The sequence below is a fragment of the Falco punctatus genome (assembly GCF_963210335.1).
Source record: "Falco punctatus genome assembly, chromosome: 8".
Lineage (NCBI taxonomy): Eukaryota > Metazoa > Chordata > Aves > Falconiformes > Falconidae > Falco > Falco punctatus.
The window spans coordinates 5,184,070-5,200,176 of NC_137588.1; the positions used below are offsets into that span (position 1 = coordinate 5,184,070).

The 16,107-nt window shown below is 39.2% G+C and overlaps 1 long non-coding RNA gene across 1 annotated transcript in view; it reads right to left on the reverse strand.

Moving 5' to 3' along the window:
* Positions 1–16,107, reverse strand: part of LOC308068355 — a 156,210-nt gene that overhangs the window by 95,829 nt on the left and 44,274 nt on the right. The window contains exon 1 of the long non-coding RNA XR_013929941.1: positions 1–16,107. This exon is cut by the window's left edge and continues 21,968 nt beyond it; it is cut by the window's right edge and continues 44,274 nt beyond it. This is a non-coding gene — a long non-coding RNA (uncharacterized lncRNA).

Genomic DNA, 16,107 nt, shown 5'->3' on the forward strand with positions numbered 1-16,107 from the left:
TCCGGTCCACGAGGTATAAATCCAAGCAGCACATGCAGCTTGAAACCACCTCATCCAAACAATCACGAGGGTCTAGATATGTTATAAATGGTAGAGAAAACAGAAATGATACAAACAAAAAGAGTGTTAGCCTCAGTCATTTCTTCATTTTAGTCTGACTTGAGGGAACTGCATACAGTCCAAAACCAAACAAAATCTTGCATTTATTTTCTATTACAGGCTTAGTAAAGCAGGAATAAAGCAGCACAAAGTAAATTTACTTTCATCACTGACCTTACATACACTAGAAGGGTATACATTCACTAATAAAGCCTGTCACAATTATAACCCCATTATTTTTTTTTAATCAGAGTATAAAGTTTATAACAGGTTTTCTAGCTGGGAATCTTAGAGCTCCTGGCTACACTGAGGTAATGTCCTGGAGTAAAGGTACACGGTGTGCATTCCTTGTGGTAAGCTCAGCTCAGCGAAAGGCTGCCAGCCCGTTTTGGAAACAGTCTGGCAAATCCATTCTCCTCTTCTGGATCCAGAACAATTTACTGCACTTTCACTTTTTTTTTGCTGGTTTGTTTTTTTTTTTTTTAATTGTTGTTCTGCATTGTATGAATGCCAGATATGAACGTTGTCTGAAAGGTTAATCTAATTTGATCCATGTTGTTCTTAAAGTTGCCTTCCTTTCTGTCCCTTTTGGACGGCTAGCAGACATGAGTAAGCAAATACTTCTGCTTACGGAAAAGTTACTTTTATGGCTATTTATAACTTACAGTCTCTGATACAGTGAGTCAAATATTCAATACCTGGTAACACAATATAACCAATCTGGTGCATGCTCTTCTGGGATGAACATTCCTCTTTTTGCCCTGCGTGTCCTGTCTCCTGTAGCAAAGAATTCATTAAGATGGACTGATAATGACTGAATACAGAGGTGAGCCATCTTCTGCATTTATGAATTGAGTCCTGTTGAATTCTTGCCTTTTCTATCACAAATTCCTTATTTATAAGCACAAGTACAGCATCAAAAGAAAGAAGGCAGAATCTCCCAAACCACTCCCTATGGCCTGACATTAAGCCTCCCTACCGGGTAATAGGAAGCGTCATTTCAAGCGCCCATATCGGGAGGAGAATTTACGGATAGCTTCATAAGAAAGTTTCAAGATGGGAGAAAAACTTCTAATTATTCAATCCAGACAAAATTTAAAAAAATTTGCTCATCTGTAGCTGCATACTTCACGCCACTTTTCTTACCCACACACACGACAAAGGAGAAAACAAACGTCAGTTGTTATTCATTGCATGCCTTGGATAGTTCAGTACTTCTTTACTTGTAACTTCGGAGCTGACTGGGATGCATGTTTGCTCTGACAGTTATGCTGCTCGCTCTCTTTGTCAGCAGAGCTACTAGAAATATCTTTTTTATTTTACCACCTATGCAAACCTTACCGCAGATGTAAAACAAAACTTATGCAAGAACATTTTTAGTGCTTTGTTAGGCCCACTGAGCCAAAAGGCAGTTCTTGGTGTGAAACAGGGGCAAGTTCAACAAGAGAAGCCCCCGTGGAGCTCAGAAGCATCAAGAAGGAGAGCAGAGGAGAGCTGATATGTGGGATTAGGGCCCAAGTCTGCAGTGGCACACCATATTTCATTTCAGTAATTGCTGAAAGCAGGACAACATGGACCAAGTGAATATCTACAGGACAACTTAATTCACTTTTGAAACCCTCTGAAAAACCTTAACTTGACTTGCATCCATTTACTTGCTTAATTTTGGAATCTTGGGCCAGATCCAGCTGAGATCTTGGCACATCACATCATGCTTCTGGGATGTAATAAATAATGAGGATGCAAGTCCTGAGGAAAAACATTTCTCATCACGCTCTGTATATGCAAAAAGGCAGAGCTGGGGGCCAAGCTTATGGAAAAAATACATTTATCTTTTGCTTCCAAACCCCTGCTTCCTTCTTCTACCTTTACTAATGGCTCAGACTTTTAGAGAGGTCTGCTAATCTATGAAACCTTTTCTTGTTTTCTAGGTATTCTTGAAGTTTTGTTTCTACGTTTGCTCAGATTTGCTTCAGACAATGTCGTGGCGGGGCAGAGATGTTCAAAACAAAGCTCAAGAAAGACAAGCCCATATTATGAGAAGTTCTGGCTTTCAAAGAACCATATGGCTTAAAATAAGTGGAAAGATCCTGAGCAGGACATGATCCCAGTATGAATGCAAGGAACTGGATCATTTGACACTGATGACCTGTGACTTCACAAGTTCTAAGCATAAGTCAGGCCGTTAAGCAGTGCTATAAAATGGTTACAAGTGAAAGATTGCTGTAAGTAATACAGCATTACAGAGTATAGTATTTAAAATAAAAATAAAAAAAAGTTTTCCAGACCAAAAAAAGGAATAGCATGAAAAGTGGGATGTTGACAGTTAGCCATAAAGCTCTCAGAAGTAGTTGCATAAAGCCAATAGGAATGCAAAGAGAGTCAAATAAGAAATATTCTTCCTTTGTGGAGGAGATGGTGCCAGCTAGCCACATACATTTTAATAATGAACATTTCAATCAGCTCCAAAAGACTGTCCTCACTAAGAATTAACAAGCTAGAGGAACCTATGGAAAGAAGCATGGCAAATTTAGCAAGTTAGAATATACGCTTAGGAACTTTGTAACACAAACCTGCTGGCAAATCCTTCAAAAATATCAGCCACTTTGTTTAAGAGAAAAAAAAAAAAAAAAAGAAGTGTAAAATCTTCTTGAAAACTTGCAGCATGGGGCCTGATAACAAAGCATTGCATTCATAAAGATACTTGCGCCTTTAAAAAGATGCCTCAGAAGTGTTTCCATATCATGCAGCTAACTAACCTCCCTCAATTTTAGGGCAAACAGGCATTTACTATTACTAGATTTATTTATGGGATTTTTATTGTCTCCACAGCCCATAACAATATGAATTCCTTCCAAACCAAAATCATTCCGTCTCCATTTCCGTCAAGGCCCTTGGGTCCTTTCTAGAGGAAACATCTTTTTCTGTTTTGGCTTGTCGATAGATAATTATTTATTATTTTAGGGCAGAGGTTTTGTTGGAGGCATTGAAGATGGAAAGGACTTACTTAGTCATTTAGGACTGACTTAGTCACAGGCATGGTCTTGCAGTCCAGCTCATTATCAAGTCACCTCAGTTCTTGCTGTATTTCCCCATGTCTGCTGACACTCATAATAGGGAGCTTTCCCCAAGATTTACAACAGTATCCTTTCTCATCTTTTTTCCTTCTGTTCATTGACATTGACTGTTTGTCCCTTACCCCTCTTCTGCATGTTTTTGTCTTTTTTACTTTAGGTATTCAGCTTCACTTCTGCTTTTCCTGATGGATGTATTAGCAGCGTTAACACTTACCCTCTGTGGGCAGATCACTGCAACACCCAACAGTACCTGCTGGAGTTACAGTTCTCGTGTAGCCACCTGAGGCTCTATCATGCAACGAGGATTCCGACATCTCACAGGGAGCAGGGAAGGCTGAGGCCTTTGGTGTTGTATTTGAGAAGTTTCCCTTTGTATAAACAGGTAAATTCAGAGGGAACAATTCCAAGACCTCAATGAGTTTTCTCTTTACTTCTCTTTAAGGGATGCAAAATGCCATCAAGTCCTTAAAATATGGGTATTAAAGTCCTATGATTGTACAACGGTCTGGAATTAGCAGTGTGGAAAGAGACTCATTAGCAGACGGTTTGCAAGCTATTGCTGACTGGTGCATGTTTTCCAAAATGTGGGCTACAACTGGAGCTTGACCCTGCCTGAGTCATGGGGATAGCACTGTCAGGCTAGTGCTAAAAAGCACCAGGGAGCAGCAATGCAAAATCTGTCTCCGCACTGGTGACGTTTAAAGACTTAAGAAGTTTTAAAGATAACTACTTACTGTGAACAGCACATGAGCCTTTCAGTCTGACAATTTTGCCTATTGTTTGCCTAATTTGGCATCTTTCAAAGCCTTTATTATTGATAGATCAGAGAATTAAAGTCCAAAATTAGTCCGTTCAGAACTGAATTGACAGTGAGCACTACCTAGTCATCTAGTCAAGCAACCTGTTTGCCCTGCATTGTCTATATTTTTAGAAAAAGGCTATGGCTTCTTAAAGTGCAATTTGATTTTATCATGGCAGGTTTTGATGATTTTAAAATGTATATCAGACAATGAATAAATGGTCTATTCTAATAGCTTAATTGATCAGCTAACTTTCTCTTCAGTGCTCTTTGAACTAATTCCTAGTTTTTAACATGTTTGTCAATACCAACCTCCTTACTTAGCAGAAATTAAAAACGGTATCCAAATTAAAGACAGCGGTTCCTACCTTTCACTTCGTTAGTGACCCTACATAGGATATGATTTCGATTTCAGAAGTGAGAGTAAGCTAATGAGTTTAGTTTTGTGCTTATCAATTAATTCTTTTCCATTAAGTGTGTATTCCATTAAGTTGCATTCGAAGTATGGTATAAGTTCAATTTGTTCTTTCTTTTGCACGTATTTTTTAAAAAATCCCTGCTATATTTTCCTTCCAAATGGCATAATTACTTCAGGATGTCTTTACTTTTGTCTTGTTTTTTATGCTGGAAACAGTGAAAATATACTTAAACAGTTCCTTGGCAGCCATATATATCATACTGACCCAATTTATAGCATCTGCCTTGCAACAGTGTGTACAATCATTTGCCAAATGTTCTGTAACTGCAAAATAATAAAATAATAGTGAAGTGTTCCTACCCTTTCATGCTCTCTATTCTGTATCCCACATGTCCCACAGAGCCTGCATAATGAAATGTTTTGTTTGATATGTTGTTGAGTCAGCACGGAGAAACAGAGTCAAACCCATGCTGGAAGTATTCATTGAGCAATGCTCATGGCTCCCCAGGCCAAGGTTCCTGCATCAGCTGTTAAACATACACTGCTGTATCTGTTACTAAAGCAAGCTGCGGAAGAGTAGTGATTAACTAGCAAAGTTTAATGGCAGAACAGAATATCCCTCCACAGACATGAAAAACAAAAGAGCAATGGAAAACAAATGTATAAAATGGTACCTAAATTCTTTGAATTATGTTTTGCTTTCAGATATGTATCTGTCACTTTCCTCTGATTTTTAGCACACTGCAATTAACACTGGGGTTTTTTTGGACTTCTGAACCTATATTTGTGAACAGCAAGGGTCCAATTCAGTTTGCTGTACTCAGATTACTACATAGACTGCAGCTATGCAGCCTTCTTCTAAAGTCTTACTATGCATTTTGGAACATTAAAATAATCAATGGGTGAAGTATTCGCTGAACTGTAAAATTACCCTTTTCTTTTCTTTTTAGCTCCAACTCTGGGAGATAAATGTGTAATGAATTATTTCTGACAGCTGCAGAGAGAACACTTCCTCTCCTTCCTCCTCTGTTCCTCCTGTATCTTCACAGAAGAGAAGCTGACACGATTTTATTCTGAGATCTGCCGAAGAGAATTGAAGAATTGCACCCTATTGGTTTCTGTAAGCTGACTCCATCTTCTCAGTTGTTAGAATTGGTTTGTGCCTTTTTTTTTTTCCTTAGTATAGCTTCCTCCTCAATGAGTTTCTGTGATTTTTTCCAGTACAAAATGTGTTAGCCAGATTCTCAAGATTTTCTTCATTTCCCTAGACATCCTGCAGCATTGCTATTTTTGCTGGGGCATGTTAAAAATAATGCTTTATATGGCCTCAAACAGGAATAATCTAGTTGAAGCTTCAAATTAATTCTTTGGAGAATATCACTTGTCCTTATTTTGAGTGATATTCTCATTGCATAATTTATGAGAACCAGCTATCTGGAAGAAATAGTGAGATGTAAAAACTGTAATAGGAAATATTCAATAGCAGAAAGGGGTTTTTCAAATGAGCAAGCTGTGGGGCAGGCTAGCCTAATGGTACCTTAACTTTCTAATTCAATATATATCTATTTTTTAGAGACAGATCAGTTGCAAGAGGTGAAACAAAGCATGATAGAAGCCCTTTAAGGAGTCTGCTAGTAGGAAAATTCTTCAGTTCCAGTGCCACTCTCTTGCACGTGTCCCACTAATAGCCAAATCCTTGAAGAAGGTGCAGAAAACACTCCTGAGGCTGAAACCGGTCCAAGGCTGCCCCTCTCACCGTGAAGGTGAGTGCCATCACTTGTGGGCTGCAGAACATGGTTAGCCAACCTGGCTCTTTCCTCCCCCAGATCTTTCATTCTTCTTGAAGTGGTGCCAGTGTGAAACAAGAGAGGTAAAAGAGCATTAACCTGCCTGGCTTAGGAGGGTATTCAGCTGGTGTCTCCATCCTGTATCTGATCCCGCAGGCATCATGCTAAAGGCATGTGGCTCCTTCACCAATGCTGACCAAGCTGCTCATACCAGAAGGAATGGCTTCAGGCACAGCGCTCCATTGCCCAGATGGCCCGTGTCTGCCTGCCGTTTGCATATGACCTAAATAAAATCTGTTTTCTTTTCAAGGGGACCTATATACACCACAGCTTATACAACCACCTATGCAGGAATGTTAGTCCTACGATTTTCAAATGGCTATATCAGATTCCTTTTTTTTTAATAGAAAACACTTTGCCATCCAAACCGTATCAGATTTTCACAGCACACGTTTAGCACCTTAAACAGTCAAATAGGACATAAGATGCTCATATAGCCTTAATGGTTTTGGTATCCTAAGTCAGCTGAGTCATAACAGGTGCGGAGAGGTCGGAGCAGTAAGGCCATTAAATCAACATTAAGTCATCAGGTTTCCCTGAATACACAGAAAACAACATTTTAAGTCATGGACCTGGGCCTAAATAAATGTACTTTTCTTTTTCTGCATGAGTTGGATCTGCAGCTGACTAGCTTGCCACAGAAGCCAAGATAGGGTGGGAGAAGTTGGCTTCTTGTAGCTCTCCCACCCACACTGCATCTCATCCTTGCCCTAAAATTGTCCTCCTAGAATAGTCTGGCACCTCACACAATCAGGAATTGTGAAGTGAAGAAGGACATATATAATCCATTTTATTATCAGCATATTTTTACCCTGTTCTTCAGATTTTGTTTCCATGCACAGCTGTGTCTTAGAAGTCCCGGCACTGAGCTGGATCAACTGCTTTCATTAGTGTTGCTTTGTGTCTCCTCCTCAGTCTTTGAACGAATGTAAGTAGATCAGTCAAGAATAGGTGAAAGGAGGGAAATAATAAGAGTTTCCCACACACAGGTACTCAGTCACGTCCATTCAAAGATGCAGCGCCTGATAACTACTGAGGAAATGCGTTTGTCATGACAGGACAATCAGAACAGGGAAACTGCTTCCTGCAGTGCTATGATCTTGAGGTATTTTGAAACTAGTTTTATTCCATTAAAACAATTTAGCATTTGAAGCTGTAACAGATGACTGAAACCACCCTTTAAAATCATGGCTTTAAAATCACTGCTTACTAAGTGAAACAGAATGACTGCTTGGTGAGGATGGATAAAACATACAGAACATGTTACATGCATTCTCAAAAATAAAAACAGTTTTTAAAAACCACTTTCAATTAAGTAGAAAAATACTGGTTTAGTATACTTAATTTGAAAAAAACCTTTCTAATTAGTTAACCCATAGAAATGCTCCATACTGAACCTACGGAAATAATGTAACACTTCTAAGAATGAACAGAACACACAAATTGACATTAATATATCCTACAGCCTACAGTGAGTGTTACCAAAAAAACCAGTGAAAACTGCTACAAACACTGAGTCATGTTCTGCTATAGTTTTGCTTTGGAGGCAATGAGCAATCATAGCTGCTAGTGTCCTTGCCTTTAAAGTTGAAGACTCACTACTCTTGCATTAACAGTCATTTCTGTTGTATACCTGTGAGGTTTAAGAGACTGTAAGAAACCCTTGGCTAACATATATCCTTTCATTCTACGATGCACTGCAGTTGCATTTCGAGTTGGTATCAGTCCTCAAGCATTTAGACACTATACAAACAAAAAGCACATTTTTGGATGTATTTCTGTGAATACCTCACTGAGCTGTGATAGTTTGTTTACGGAGTTGCTCAGCAGCTTCACTTTCCATTGACTTCAGTTGCTGGCTCTTCAGGTCCTTGGGTTACAAAGGGAGGAGTGATGGAAAAGAACGTACACTATTTGAAGAGCTATACTGCTAGAGTTTTGTAGTATTTAAATCCATTCAGAACAGCTGTTTCAGTTAATTTCTAAAAAATTCACTTTAAAAGACTAGTATATTTATTTAGTAAAAGCAAAGCAGAGTATAAGCCCTTTAGGATTTTCAAAGCAGCTGAGCCAGTTCTCTGTCCAGCATCCACTGAAATTTATTGGAATTTGACTGTCTTAATTGCCCAAAACTTTACTGAAAATACCAGCTTTGTGTGCAGCTATGGAAAACCTGAAGTCATTACTATTAGGCATGCCATCATCTTAACACACAATTAAAATAAAAAAGACAGGCCAAATGCCACAAAATTGCTTGGAAAAGAAGGGAGTTCTGCATTTGGTGAGCTTACATGGTTGGGAATAAGGCAAGGAAAAAAAAATCACGTCCTTAGGAAGACAAGGGTTTTTAGTATCATCAGAAACATTTTTCACCAGAATGAAATACAGAAAAGTCTGAACAGTTTAATTTTGAGGCATTAGCCTGTAACAGGACCAATTTTGTAATGAACAGCTACATAAACTTTTGCAACATTACAAGTAATTATCAGCTACACTGATACTTTATGACCCGAATCTTACACACATGAATAGTTCCACTATTGTCCACAGGAGCGTTATTCATGTGTATGTCTAAAAATCTTATCATGTACTTTTGCATTTCACTCTCAACAACTTTCATTTTTACCAGAGCGTCATCAAAATGATAAAAAAATTCATCTTAAATGAAAGAGAATAAAAGTATAACAGGTACACTAAAAAGTATTTTCCCCATCCTTCGAATTTTTCTAAACTCTGAAGCTACAGATACTCAGGAGTATTCTGGATTTCCTTACGGTTAGAAACTCCATATTAGAAGTGCCCCTTAGAGAGTGATGGGTTATTTTTTTCTGAAATGAAAAGCCAGAGTTAGTTAAAGTTCAGTGAATGTTTTGAGGACATGTAAGAACGAACACAAGCAGAAATGCCACAGTGGAAATAGGAAACATGAAATACATAAGAGTTTACTGGATCTGAAGTTAATTATATTATTGTAAAATATTTTTTTTAGGCAGAGAGACCATACCCAAACACCTGGATCAAACTGGAATACTTTGGATTCCACTCTCTGTTTCATGAATTAACATTGCTTAGTTAATATCACTTTTGGCTTTCTTGGATAAACATGAAGATCTGCCCCAACCCCAGCACTAGAACTATCAGGAACATGTTCTACATGAGCAAGAAAGAGGCATCAAATTATGCTGCTGCTAATCTAAAGATATCCATGTATTATTTTTTTTTAAACTGGGTGTCGTAGTAGGGAATCTTTTGCTGCTATCAAAAGTAAGTATGTGATAATGCAGTATTTTACTGTCAGGTATGAAGATTAAATAAAATGGGTACAGTAAGGTAATGGTGAGATGCTTGGCAATATTTAAGAACCCCAGACTGTACAGCCCTGAACTCTCAGACCTTACTCAGCAGAGACTCTGAACTTGTGCTTTTCATCACGTGCTTCACAGGAATAATAGTTTTGTACATGAAGTCACTTAGAGATTTATTTACCTACAAGAAAGCTTCCTACCTCCCATATTCAGGCTGAATCATCTAGAATCTAAACAATCTCCAGAATTACTCCTTATTTGATACTTTAAACCAAGGCACAGCAATTTATAGGGTTTCCCAGGGTATGTCAGCACAGGGAGGCAATAGCCTAACCCTGCCATAAAAGACTTCTAGGACCAGTTACAAACATCTGTCAGGGTAGTTTGGATGCACTGTTGTTCTGTGAGGTCCCTTGAGCCCATTTGATCCAGAACATGAGTGATTTGGAGTATTAAATGCCTACTATTTCTGTGTATTTGCACAAAATACATGCTTTAAGGAAAAGCAAAGACATGAAAAAACCCGAAGTAATTTATTTACAAAACATCTATGAACTTGCTTTCATTGTTTTTTGGTCAATTCCACTTTTAAACTTCATGGCTATAAAATGTCGGTTTCCCGAGTGTGAAATCACAATAATTGTGTAAGAATACCTGCAGCCTTCATCTAAACTTGACCCCTCTTCACAGGGCCAGTAGCAGAATTATGTGAAACTTTTCTGTGGTATAAGAGACTTATTATGATTTATAGTTTTGTTCACTTAAAGAGTGTCAGAAACGTATCATAGGAGAAAAGAACATCATTATTATGGGGTACCATAAAGATTGCTTTCATTTGACATCTGCTTGCATTCACTTCTATTGAACCATGCAAACTTTACACCCAGCCTGCTATTCAATAGCAAAAGTGAGGCTCTCTGTAGGGATGGGGCACTCGGTACCTTTTTTGAAAGTTCTATTTCAAAATTTTTTTTAGGTCCAAACATGTCACAGAACAGATGAAATACTGTGGCTGTGATTCAACCAGCACCCATAAGACAACAACATCAGAGAAAGCTGGCTTAGAGCTTGTGTGCTGGTTACCGAACCATTCATTTAAAGTAAGCACAGGCTGGTGTTTGTAGCAACTGGACACGCAGATCTTTTTTTGGCCTAATCTCATTACATCCATTTATAAAATATAAAAAATATTCTGAATGCTAAGGCAGATTGCAAACTGCATCTGTTTTCACTAGTGGATTTGCAAGACTTGATCCATACCTGGCTCCGATGCAGCCTACCATCCATCCTTCAGCTAACACACTGCAAGAAAGGGCTGGCATTAAAGAAATCATCTTAATCACCTTTCCCTCCTGACAGCTATGGTACTGTTCAGAATGGAGCAGTGTCTGGGCTACGCTACTCCTGGATCCATAATTGCCTCGGGGTCTTTTTTGATGAAGACAATTGGGGCATACTATGGGGTTTTTGCCAAAAGAAATTTAGGCTGCAGGACAAGCGCAAAGAGCTTGGAGGTCACTGCTGCAGGTCTGATAATTTCTGGACTCTGGGTATTCTTCAGAAAATTTTTAGGATGATTTTTAGACTGCGCAGGACTGCCTTAGGCATGTTCTTGTGGGAACTCTTCGTCTGTTTGTTGATGCAAATTCAGCTCATGAAACAAGATAACACTGTTTATTGTGAGAAGGGATTATGGTGAGAACTCTGCTGCTGCTTTTTAAATTGTGTCGGTTTTCTCTATTCTAGGAATAGGAAGAGGGTATACATCCAAAGTTCTTTCTCAAAGCTTCCTGAGCACATGATTCTTCCCATATGGAAGCAAGAGAGTGCTCCATCACCTATCCGGCACAAACAAAAGTTTAGTAACTCTAACACATCCACATAGAGAAACACAGTACCCACACAGAGAATCTAGAAAAGAGAAACCATGTTAATGCTACATAGGGTAAACCTGCCTCTAACGCTCTGTTAATAGATAGCATCTCCTCTCATAACATGATCTAACTCTGTAAAAGCTGTAATACTAAAAGTCATAAATAATTATTTAATATCAGATGTTTTTCACATAATTCTGCAACTAAACCTGTGAAGACCAGATACATTTAGATCAAAACTAAAATCGCTGCTTTGTGAAGGGAAAAATTTGTTAGTTGAGATACACTTCAGATATCCAAGAGCAGCAGGAATCACAGAAACTCCTTCCTGCATGACATCCCAGCGCTAGCTGCCTAGGATGCAACTGATTCATAAACCCTTCTAAGCTACATGCCAGCGCTACCTCTAGCCTTGAGCTTAAGACCTTTTATGAGCCAGAAGTGCCCCCCCCCAAAAAAAGCCAAGGAGTTATGACTAAGCCTGCATTAGGAACATCTTTTTCCCTCCTGCCTAACTCCATAGCATCAGCCCTTACTGATGCTGTGTGTCCACCCACATTAAAACTCATTAGCTACAACACAATATTGCTAATTCAAAACTTAATTTTTAGCTGCCTATCAAGTGAAATGTTGACCTGTAGCTGTTGTCCTGCATTTATCCATAAACCGGTTACTCTGTCTGTCATGAGACCCAGTTTCAGCACTGGCTCAAATCCACTTCCAGTGGTTTAGGCTCTCCGAGCCTTAAGTTGTTGCTGTCGTGAGTCTTTAACTGTCACATTACATATAAGCTAGAGAGACTGGATCCAGCCAAGAGGTCCTTGTCAGATTTATCCATGTAGATATATTTTCTCCTCCACTTTTCTCCTCCATGGAATTATAGTTCTGCAGCACTCAACATGTCTGAACCCTAATTTCAACCCAGCAATAAACATATTTTCCTCTAATCTGAAATTCTTGGCAACTAAAAGAACCTAATCAGGGTGTTTCTGTTGGCATTGATTCTTTTTCTGTGAGGGTGAAACATATTTCAATTGTATGTAGTTCAAGCTTCTTAAACACTGCCAGCTAAAACACAAATTTGAACCTAACTGAGCATCCTCTTTGAGCAATGGAACTAATTTGAAGTCCAACATTTTGATACTGTTGAAACTAGGCAAGTAGCTTCACATGGAGCTGCTTGTTGGCTCTTGTCTGCATTAAACTTAACCCTAACACTAATCTGAGCCTTAACCTTAACCACAGGCCAGCAACTGCTACCACTACAGACAGAATAAACTCACTGGGTGCCAAATGAAAGACATATTCCCATTCTGAAAAATACCGAAACAAACCTAACTTTGAGACCCCTGTCAGCTCAAGCACTGACTCTGATTTAGCCCTAACCTGAAGCTTTTTTTCACTAGTTCTCTACAGCACATACACTAGAACCAGCCCTAAAATTGTCTACGTCTAAAACTATAGTATAACTTTAGTTTATAAGCTCCTGTCATCTGAATCCAAAACCTCAGCAGAATCTCACCCGCATTCGTTGAACAACGTGTGTTAAACATCTTTAGTCTTGGCACCTTATTAAAGCAGCTGAATTGACTCAAATCAAAAGAATTACTTGTTTTGAAAAATCTGCCTTTCAGACGCAAAATCATAAACAACCTAAGCAGAGGGAGCAAAAGAAAACTTGCATTTATCTTACTAGTTCCCCTTCTCCCAGCAAGTTTCCACCTCTGACAGAAAGACACAGGTTGTCCAGCTGGAATAAAGCTCTGCCTGAGCATCTCAGCCTGCTGAGACTTCACCATCTGCCAGCTGACACAGGCTCTTTGCTTGTGCCGGCTAAGCCAGCACTGGGAAACGTTCAGATCTGCCTTGGAGCCTTGGGCAGCACAGCCATACAAAGAATGAACAGCTCCAGTCAGTTAGGGTCAAATAGGCAACCGCATGACAATTGTGCTTGCTATGGTGACTTTCTGACTTCAGGTGATTTCTCACTGGAATTTTTCTCTCCCACTCCTGGCAATTTGGCTAGTTCCAAAAAGACCAGCTGAGAGATATGTGGCTGTACTTTTTTTTTTTTTTTTTTTTTTTTGTTTTTTTTTTTTTTTGTTTTGTAAATATAAATACAACTTCTTCATTTTTTATACAAAGTAAAACTCCAAGTTAAAAATGGTCAAGTGAATCATTAAACAGGAAAACCACAAAATGCAAGTAGTGCTTCCAGAAGTACATACCCTTGCATATGCAGTGCCATTTTGCGTATTTAACAGGAAGCTTTTAGGTATAAGATCTTGCAGGCAGCTGCACTTGCTAAAGTAGCACCAACTTCAGGCAAATATACAAGTACTTTGAACTGTAAGATCACCTGTGTTTTAAGAAAGAAATTTAAGTAGTATCAGTCAGGCCAAGTCAATGTGAAACGTGGTGCCTGGGGGAAGCAAAGCTGTATAGATTGGACTGCTGTATTTGCCAGGGAGGGATAACGAGAGGCCTGGCAGAAACTACACAGTGTCTAAGTGTCCTTAACTACTGCCCAGGTCCCCGTAATCTGAAGGATCCCTTTAGGCATCTCAAGCTACAGATATATTTTGTTCTTACTCTGTTGCTCTAGGAACGTTTCTGGTGATTGACCTGCAACCTCCTGGAGAGTCACATTCTCGCGGGGGACCCCTGAGCTGATGGCATCACAGGTTTCAGTGATGCCAGAACTGAGATGTCTAGACAGGGAAGGTATCAGTCCCCTGTTTGTCAGTGTGTGGGACCTATGACCTTTCCATAGGTGGGATTGTTGGTCTCTGCATCTGATGCCCAGCTGGTTGGGGTTTTTTTGAGGTTTCACTTGTGGTAAGGTGGGCATTTGTGCTGTATTTCCTTTGCTGTAGTGCCTTTTCTTTCATTTGTAACTACTTCAATATTGACTCGAAAAAATAATAAACATTGTACACAGATAGCGTTACACACACCAGGTTCAAGACTGTTCTAATAAAACGTGGCAAAATGGTTTATTATGATAGCAATGCTGAGTTTACTTTGACCTAGTATCATTACTGAAAAATGCATTAGGGAAAATTCCAGTACTATTTATGATCATCCAACAGGAGGGTGGTAGGGACCACAAACCTGAAAGTTAAGTAAGACTTGGTAGAACTTTAGGTCATTATGGACAGTCAGTCTATTTCATGGGGAGTGTCCTTTTTGGTACCTCTTTCATCTTGGCAGTAGAAACATTTCCCATTGCAGTGAAAAGGGAAACGTTACTGGCATTCACTATGCGCACCCAACATCAGCAGAACTTCAGGGTTTAATTAGATGAAGAATTTTGTCCACATGAAAAGCAGCAGTCATCCAAACTATGATGTGTGACACAACTGTTTGAACTGTCTCAACAGTTTCCCAAATATTGCTGAGACCAGGAGCCAAAACCAAATGCTGGGATGAATACCAGATGCCAGGTGCTTGGTGTCTCTGGACTTAATACACTGCAACAATATTCACTCACACAGGGCCACTTTTCAGTTGTGGTTTCTACTCAAGAAGGTCACATTTTAGTTTGTGTTAGGCAACACACACGTGAGCTGCTCTTAATAATTAACTCCCATTTGGAAAACTACCATCATAAAGCTCAGTTACCTCAGTTTCTCTTTTCTAATGAAAACAAAACTTCTAGAACTGGATGATACTTATAGGGTGCCTAATAAGCCAAACTCCAAGCAATAGTTTCTCTCATTAAATAGTCAGTTCACAATAATTGTGACAGATCCCTTAGACAGAAGAAAGATCATCTCATTATTGCACCGGAGCAGGCTCTGTACCACGAATGCCACATTCCTGCTTTAAGGGGCAACAGATAGGCTAGGTCACATTGCATGCCCAAGAACACATTCATAACATTGGTCCTTTTCAAAACTCGTGGAGTCACTTCTGACTTACTCCAATGTGTTAATCACCATTTTGTTAGTGAAGACCTCAAAAGAGATTTTGAGTATAATGAAACTTTTTTTAGATTATAAAACAGTGCTCATAAACTAAATAGACAACAACGAAGAGTGTGTGTGAAGAGGTAACATGGAACAGTAAAATAAACAATTTGCAAAATATTAGAACAAATTTTGAAATTTCTTTCATTTCTTTTACTTCTCAGAAAGGAAACATGGATAAAGAGCTCTGTGAGGAAGAGCAGATATCACAGGCCCAGATTAGGAGGAAGACAGGGAAGGAGTTATGGAAGAGCAAGAAAGGGAAGAAATTATTCTCCTAAGAGAAAGAGAGAGCTGCAATTAAAAGCAGTAATAAAAGACATGAAGGAGAGGAAACAGCGAAAAGCAGAAATCAGCAATCCTGACATATCCCGAACACAAGACATGGCAAATTGGTAGAAAGCTGTCCAAAGTCAAAAAACCAAGAATCAAACACAATTCTGCTGAGAAGGCTCAAAAAAACTTTTATGCTGTCAATATCACTATTGGCCCCAGAGTTTCTGCCTCCTGCTAGCACCATGAAGGAGTGGTAGAAAAGGCATCTGATTGCCCCTTGGTCTGGAAGCCAGCCAGCAGCATCGCAGAACTTCTAATCTATTGTTTTGTTTTGTTTTTTCTTCCCTGTTTGCTACTGATTCAAAACTTTTCTCACCGTGTCTTTGCTAGGAGGAAGCATGGTGTGAGCAACACACTCTTTTTGCTCTGTAAATTCCTCCT